The sequence below is a fragment of the Solanum pennellii genome, chromosome 10 (assembly GCF_001406875.1).
Source record: "Solanum pennellii chromosome 10, SPENNV200".
NCBI lineage: Eukaryota > Viridiplantae > Streptophyta > Magnoliopsida > Solanales > Solanaceae > Solanum > Solanum pennellii.
The window spans coordinates 4,270,877-4,279,281 of NC_028646.1; positions in this window are offsets into that span (position 1 = coordinate 4,270,877).

Here is an 8,405-nt window from a genome sequence, read left to right on the forward strand (position 1 = left end):
TTGGTTGCACCAGGATGTATAGAATACCTTGAACTATGAGCCTCTGTAAGGATAGTGTGAATCAAATTATCAACACGGGGCACACATACCCTTCCCTTAATTCTCAAAACGTCTTCCTCATCAATTATTGCCTCTTTAACCTCTCCTCGTAATACCATATCTCGAATTCGGCTCAGCTTCTCATCGGCAAACTGCTTTCCCTTAATCTTGTCAAGAAAAGAAGATCTTGCCTCCACATAGGCCAAAAATCCTCCTTTCTCCAGTACTTCCAGTCTCATGAGGTCATTAGCCAAGGTCTGAACCTCTCTAGCCAATGGGTGTCTAGGAACCTGTAAGTGGGCTAAACTACCCATGCTCCCTGCCTTTCTACTTAAAGCATCTGCCACAACATTAGCTTTTCCTGGGTTATACAATATAGTAATATCATAGTCCTTCAATAGTTCCATCCACCTTCTCTGCCTCAAATTCAAATCTTTCTGAGTAAAGACATACTGCAAACTACGATGATCTGTTTAAACTTCACACTTGACCCCATATAGATAATGTCTCCATTGCTTTAATGCAAATACAACTGCAGCCAACTCCAAATCATGGGTCGGATAGTTACGTTCATGCACTTTTAATTGCCTCGAAGCATAAGCAATTACATTTCTCTCCTGCATTAGCACTGCACCCAACCCAGAATAAGATGCATCACAATAGACAATGAAATTCTTACCTTCCACTGGCAAGGTAAGAATTGGTGCAGTAGTCAACAAAGTCTTGAGTTTCTGAAAACTTTCTTCACATTCATCCGACCATACAAAGGGAACATTCTGCTTAGTCAAATTTGTTAGCTGCGAAGCAATAGAAGAAAATCCCTTGACAAATTGACGGTAGTAGCTAGCTAAACCAACAAAGCTTCTTACCTCTGTAACATTAGTAGGTCTTACCCAACTCTTCACTGCTTCAATCTTAGAAGGATCCACCATCACTCCATCCTTAGAAACCACGTGCCCCAAGAAGGACACTGAATCTAACCAAAACTCACACTTGGAGAATTTGGCATAAAGCCTTTTCTCCCTCAACAACTCCAATACAATTCTCAAATGCTCCTCATGTTCTTTCCTGCTCTTTGAGTATATCAGTATATCATCAATGAATACAATAACAAAGAGATCCAGATATGGCTTAAAAATCCCGTTCATCAGACTCATGAAAGCAGCAGGGGCATTCGTAAGCCCAAAAGACATTACTAAGAATTCGTAATGCCCATACCTGGTTCGAAAAGCAGTCTTTGGCACATCTGCTGCCCGTATTTTCAATTGATGATAACCGGATCTCAGATCAATTTTAGAGAAGACACAAGCACCTTGTAACTGATCGAACAAATCATCAATGCGAGGAATAGGATACTTGTTCTTAATAGTTACCTTATTCAGCTGCCTGTAGTCTATGCACATCCGAAGGCTTCCATCCTTCTTTTTCACAAATAAAACAGGAGCACCCCAAGGGGATGCACTTGGTCTAATAAAACCTTTACCTAACAACTCCTGAAGTTGGGCCTTTAACTCCCTTAACTCAGCTGGAGCCATTCTATAAGGGGGGATGGAAATGGGGCGAGTACCCGGCTCCAGATCAATACAAAAATCAATATCCCTATCCGGTGGCATACCAGGAAGGTCTGCAGGAAACACATCCAGAAACTCACAGACTATCGAAACAGACTCAATCGAAGGTACTTTGGACGTATCATCCCTGAGATGTGCCAAGAAGGCTAAACAACCTTTACTAACCATCCTCTTAGCGCGAAGAAAAGAGATAATACGGACTGGGGTGGAAATGTAGTCACCCTCCCACACTAGCGGATCTGTCCCAGGCTTGGCCAATGTCACAGTTTTAGCATTACAATCTAAGATTGCAAAATTTGGGGAAAGCCAAGTCATACCCAGAATTACATCAAAATCAACCATTTCTAGGATAATCAAATCTACATAGGTATTGCTCCCTACAAAAGTCACAAGGCAAGACCTATACACCTTCTCAACTATCACAGACTCACCCACAGGAGTAGAGACACTAATAGGCATGTCAAGCAAATCGCAATGTAAATCAAGACCAGTAGCAAATGAGGAAGATACATATGAAAATGTGGATCCAGGATCAAATAATACAGAAGCCATGCAATCACAGACCAAAAGATTACCTGTGATAACAGCATCAGATGTCTCTGCTTCAAACCTCCCGGGGAAAGCATAACAATGGGCCCTATCACCTGTCTGTCCATTGCCCCTATCATGTTGCGCCGCAGCAGTTCCAGCTTGCCCGCCACCCCGATTGATTGGGTGACCACCATTACCTTGGCCACCACGTCCTCCAGAATGGCGGCCTCTCCCATGACCACCTCTACCTCTAACTATTGGGGGTCTGTAACTCTGTTTTGGACAATACTTCCTAATATGTCCAGTCTCCCCACATCCATAACAATTCCTGGAGTCAAGCATAGGTCTTTGTGAAAGTGACGAAGTCTGGGGATAACCTCCAAACTCAGAAAAAGGCTGACTGGGCTGCGATGGACCCCCAGCTAAAGCCTGCAGGGAAGACTGAATAGGGCGGTTTTGGTAACCTCCTGAACTCTGCCCTCTGGAGTAAGAACCTCTAAACTCACCTCCCTTACGGAACTTCTTAGATGTAGACGCCATGGTGAAGTCGTCTGGCTTCACCCCCTCTACTTCTATCACAAAATCAACCACTTCCTGAAAGGATTTTGCTGCAGCAGCTACCTGTAAGGCTGGGATCCGCAAATCTGACCTCAATCCCTTCACAAAACGGCGAATCCGCTCTTGTGGACTGAAACAAAGCTGAGTGGCATACCTAGATAGTGCACGAAATTTAGCCTCATAAGCAGCAACAGACATCCTTCCTTGCTCTAGGCTCAGGAATTCATCTCTCCTCCTATCCCTCAAAGTCCGGGGTATATACTTCTCCATAAAAAAGCTAGAGAATGATGCCCAAGTCATAGGTGGTGCCTGTGCTGGTTGACACTCAACATACGACCGCCACCACCTTTTGGCATCCCCCTGAAACTGATAGGTCACAAACTCCACACCGAATCGTTCTACTATGTCCATCTTATGTAGCAGCTCATGACAATCAACCAGAAAATCATAGGCATCTTCAGATTCAGCACCCTTGAATACTGGAGGTTTTAACTTTAAGAATTTAGTGAAAAGTTCATGCTGATCACTTGTCATTATGGACCCTGTAGTCAATCGAGGAAACGTGCCTACTTCCAATGAGGCATCCATGCGGGGAGCCACAGCGGCTGCATGTTGTACCCCCTGAACCTGAGGTGCTGGTGCAGAAAACACTGGAGGTGTCTGGCCCTGATCAGATAACCCGCTAAGATAGGTAAGAACCTGGTTAATCATCTCTGGGGTAGGCTGGGGTGGTAATTCCTCATCTTGAACCTGCTCATTTTCCCCTTCTTCACCCTCTCTCACTACCTCATCAGTCGGTGGAGGAGTCACTGCCCTATTACTAGCTGGACCAGGTGTTTGTCCTCTACCTCTAGAGGGCGTCCTCCTGCGACCTCTACCACGGCCTCTTGCCACTGCTCCTCCTCGAGCTACGGTCCCAATGGTTGGCTCAGACGCACCCTGTCCTGCCGGTGCTGGTGTTGACACAGTTGTTGCTCTAGTTCTAACCATCTGCGAGATAGAGTGAGGATGTCAGATACCAATTTGTATCACCTAGATACCAATTGGACCCAAGTAATAGCACGAAAGAAAGAAAGAATGGAGTTTTCCTAAAGTCCTATAGCCTCTCAAAGAAAAGTAAGGGCGTCCCCCTACCGTTCCTCAAGACTCTACTAGACTCGTTCTTGTGTGATGAGACCAACGAACCTAAAGCTCTGATACCAAGTTTGTCACGACCCAAAACGAGCCGCGAGTGGCACCCACACTTATCTTACTAGGTGAGCGAACCAACAATCTAAACCCCAACGTTTACCAGTATATAAATTTTGAATAGTAAATAAAATGCGGAAGATCCAAAACTCATTAACAAAATCAATTAAATAAACTTCTAAAGTATAATACTTATCATCCCCAAAATCTGGAAGTCATCACATCAAGAACATCTATCCTCAAATTACTAAGTCTAAGAGTATTTAAGAACCAAAATAAGTAGAAAGATGGTCCATGTCCGAACTTCAAAGACATCAAGACGTGAAGAAGAGAATCCAGCCCGAGCTAGGAATAATAGCTCACCCTGAAATCTGATGTGCTGAAGACTGGCTAGAGTTGAGGACGAGTCGAAGTCAATGGTGCACTTGCTGCACTCCACAAAACAACAAGAAGAAAATAAAAGTAGGGGTCAGTACAAGGAACACGTACTGAGTAGGTATCATCGGCCAACTCAAAATAGAAAGCAATATATACTGAATAATAATATAAAATCAACCACAATACTTAACAGGTGACAATCAACAAGTACAAGAACCATGGGCAACAACACCAAGCACACCTAGGAGGACAAGCCTCCACACCATACTCATTTGAAAATAGGTTCTTCGAAACTGAGTATATTAACATAATTCAAGATTACTTTTTTTTATTCTTATCGTGTCGGAACGTGACACTCCGATCCCCTAATGCTACGTGTCGGAACGTGACACTCCGATCCATTATTCCTACCGTGTCGGAACGTGACACTCCGACCCCTAATGCTACGTGTCGGAACGTGACACTCCGATCCATTATTACTTCCGTGTCGGAACGTGACACTCCGATCCATTTATCTCATTATTTCAGTTCATCAAGCTTTCTTTATGTCAAGCGTCATCTTAATAGAGAGGATTTAAGATTGAAGATTCAACAGTCTCATCATTCTAACCCCCACAATTATACGATCACAACATACAAACCCACAATCAAGTATATAGAAGACTTTACAATACCACCCAATACATATCAATCGCTATTTAGAGTTTATCTATCACATAGAAATAAACCATAACCTACCTCCACCGAAGAATCGTGATCGAGCAAGCTATCCCCCCAATGCCTTTTGCTTTCCTCTTCGTTCTCTCTTTCTCGCTCATTCTCCCTCTCTGCTTCTTTTTATTTTTCTTCTCCAGATTCTTTTTCTTTTACCCAAATTATCATATAATTCATTATGATAAAAGTAACCCATTATTTATTTTAAAGTTATCTCCTTTAACCCCCCAAGTAAATAAATTATTAAACTTACCCCACTAATTTCATAAAGTTTGTCATGAATAGTCCAAAGCACCCCTTTAAAACTTTTAGCAGAAATCCGACCCAGTTAGGTTTACGCAACTTGTGACGGCCCGTCGTATCTGTGACGGCCCGTCGTATCTGCGACGGTCCGTCCTGCATGTCCGTCACAAAGTTCAGAGAGTCAAATTCAGTAAAGAGGTTTGTGACGGTCCGTCGTGTCTACGACGGTCCGTGCTGCAGTTCCGTCGCGAAGTTCAGAGAGTCGATCTCTGTACCCAGATATCAGAGTTGAAGTGTTTTGGAACGAAGACGCTCGACGGGCCGTCGTGACCATGACGGTCCGTCGCGTGGTCCGGCGACTCAGTCAGTTTTTTATCAGAATAATTCTACTGCTCAAACCTACTAAACAGGTTGTTACAGTATATATGATACATGTGCGATACTTTAAGGGGTTGTTTAATTTGGTAAGTTGTATGAGATAACAACATTATTTCATTAATTAAGATATCACGTAAGATTAGTTATTTTCATTATTATAGTATAAATAGTAGGTTAAATAACTTCATAATTAACTAATACATCCAACTAGACATGAGATAAAATAATAACTCTAACAGTTTATCTATATTATTATTATCTTATTTCTTGTACGAGACTATCCCTAATAAACTTAGGGGTCATTTAGTACAAATATTAATAATACAGAGATTAGTAATGTAGAGATTAATAATTAAGGAATTAGTAATGTAGGGATTATTTTTATCAAGTATTTGGTTCATTGTTTTCCATCTCATCTTGTGTTTGGATTAAAACTTTATAAAAAACTTCTTTCCAATTATACCCTTAGATTATTATGCAATTGAGTTAAGGTAAATAATTGCCGGACAGTATTATTTTTTTATGGTCTTCTAACTAGCTATGAAAATAACAATTTTGTTGTCATATTTGCCTTTTTTTTACTTAAATTATTTGAGGATAAATAATTGTCATCTTAGTAAATTGATTACTTACAAATGTCAATTTTCAATTTAAAGATAAAATATCAACTTTTAAAATTGAAAAGACTAGTAAACAATAGTGAAATTGAATAAACCATCTACATTTATGCATAAAATTGTAAGTTGTAATTTTAATATGTATTCAGTTTTATAAATTGTTCAAAATACAAATCATTAGAAAACCGCACAAACAACTCTCTCTAAATAATTTGTAAACTAATTTATTTAAATAAATTTAGTAACAGAATCATAAAACATAAAATCAAGAAAATAAACAACATAATTAAAATGTTTTGAGTGATATTTTTGTTTTTAGTAAACTTATCCCATGGTATTATATCTCATGTATTACTAATACCTTACATTTGGAGGTATTAGTAATACATCATATAATACCATGTAGGAGATATTACTAATCCACGAATTAGTTATACATAAACCCAATTTCCTACCAAATATAGTACTGAATAATACCATTCATAATATATGGACTATTTATTTTAATACGACCTACCAAATGACCCATTAATGGAAATAACCAATTTCTCAAAGAATTTAATTTTTTTTTAAAAAAGGCTTTTCCTTAATAAAAAAGAATAAAAAAAAGGTGGGGTGTTAAATTGGAGATTGGAAGGAAATTGTAGTGCAGAATGTTTCCATAATAGTTTCACTTAATTGGATTTTATTTTCATATTAATAGCAATATTTCATCACCAAATCTTGAAATGCTCTTTGGAATAATTCTCTATAAAAATTGAAAATTGACTGATGGTGACAAGTCAATCACCACTTCACCACATGTAAATATCTTATATTTATTACAACTTCAAATGCAATATTAAAATACTTTTTTTTGAAAATTATTTCAAATGAAATAAAAAAATTCACTTATTAGTTTTCAAATAAAATTTTACGACCCTTAACTTTAATTATCTTTGTAAATTTAATTTTAATGCTTCTTTAATTTCGACTGATACCATCGTTAATTAGCCTTAATGACTTTCTTCATGAGAAAAATCAGAAAGTTTTTTCAAATGGTATTTTTTGGCTAATTAATCTGACAATTAAATGGAATTAAATAGCCATCATACATTTATTGGTAAATCATATTAGTACGTATATGTTATGCCTAGTCTATTTTCATCTACATTAATTTAAAACACATATTTATACATACTCAATTTTAAAAATAAAGATATGATTAATTATTTTATTTTATTTAACTCTAATTATTTCTAATATGTTTTATTAAAATATTAAATTTATTATATTAAAAAATAATAAAATAATTTATCACCTTTATAAAATATGTAAAAATAAGTAGTGACAATATATATATCAAGAGTTAGCCGGCTATTGTTTGAAGGAATCTTCTTTTTTGGGGTTGAAAAATATATTAAGAATAATTGAATTATTCTGGATTTTCTTCTTACTTTAATTTTTATTGTTTTTGTTCCTAATTTGTATTAAAACAATATGTTGGATTTTGGGAGATACATACATTTAAACATCTCACATTATGAAAATTTTCAAGTAATTTTAATAAGATTTTCAATAAATTATTTGTTAAAAGAATTCCGCTTTCTATATTTACTACCTTTTTTTAAATTTTTTTTGAATTATGTGATAGTATATTTGGTTGATATGGAAAAACTAAAGAACTTTTTTGAATTTTACGGTATAAAATAAGTTCAAGACATTTGTGTGGCTATAAGCCAATAACTAAAGGTAGAGTGGAAATTTTAAAACTTAAGTTATTTCTAAAAATATAAAGATGATTATCCTTTTAAGACAAATTAAAAAAAAATATCACGTAGACTAAAATAAAAAGGTAAACTTTTAAATTAAATATTGTCTATTTACTTTTAATTTACACTCTTTTTAATATGAAAATCTAAAATTATAATATTTTTAACAAAAATGTAAAATACATATTTTTAGTATCCAACCATACTAAACACACATAAAATAAAGGAAGAATGGCCCAAAATATCCTTAAAGTATTAGAAATGGTATAAAATTACCCTCCATCCATCTATTGGCTCCAGAATACCCTTCTCACCCACCTATTGACTCCAAAATACCCTTGTCATCAACCCCTGGGTTCAAAATTGATCACTTATTTAACGGTTTTAAAATTAAACTATTTAAATACATTTTTAATACGTGAAACTCAACTATCTGT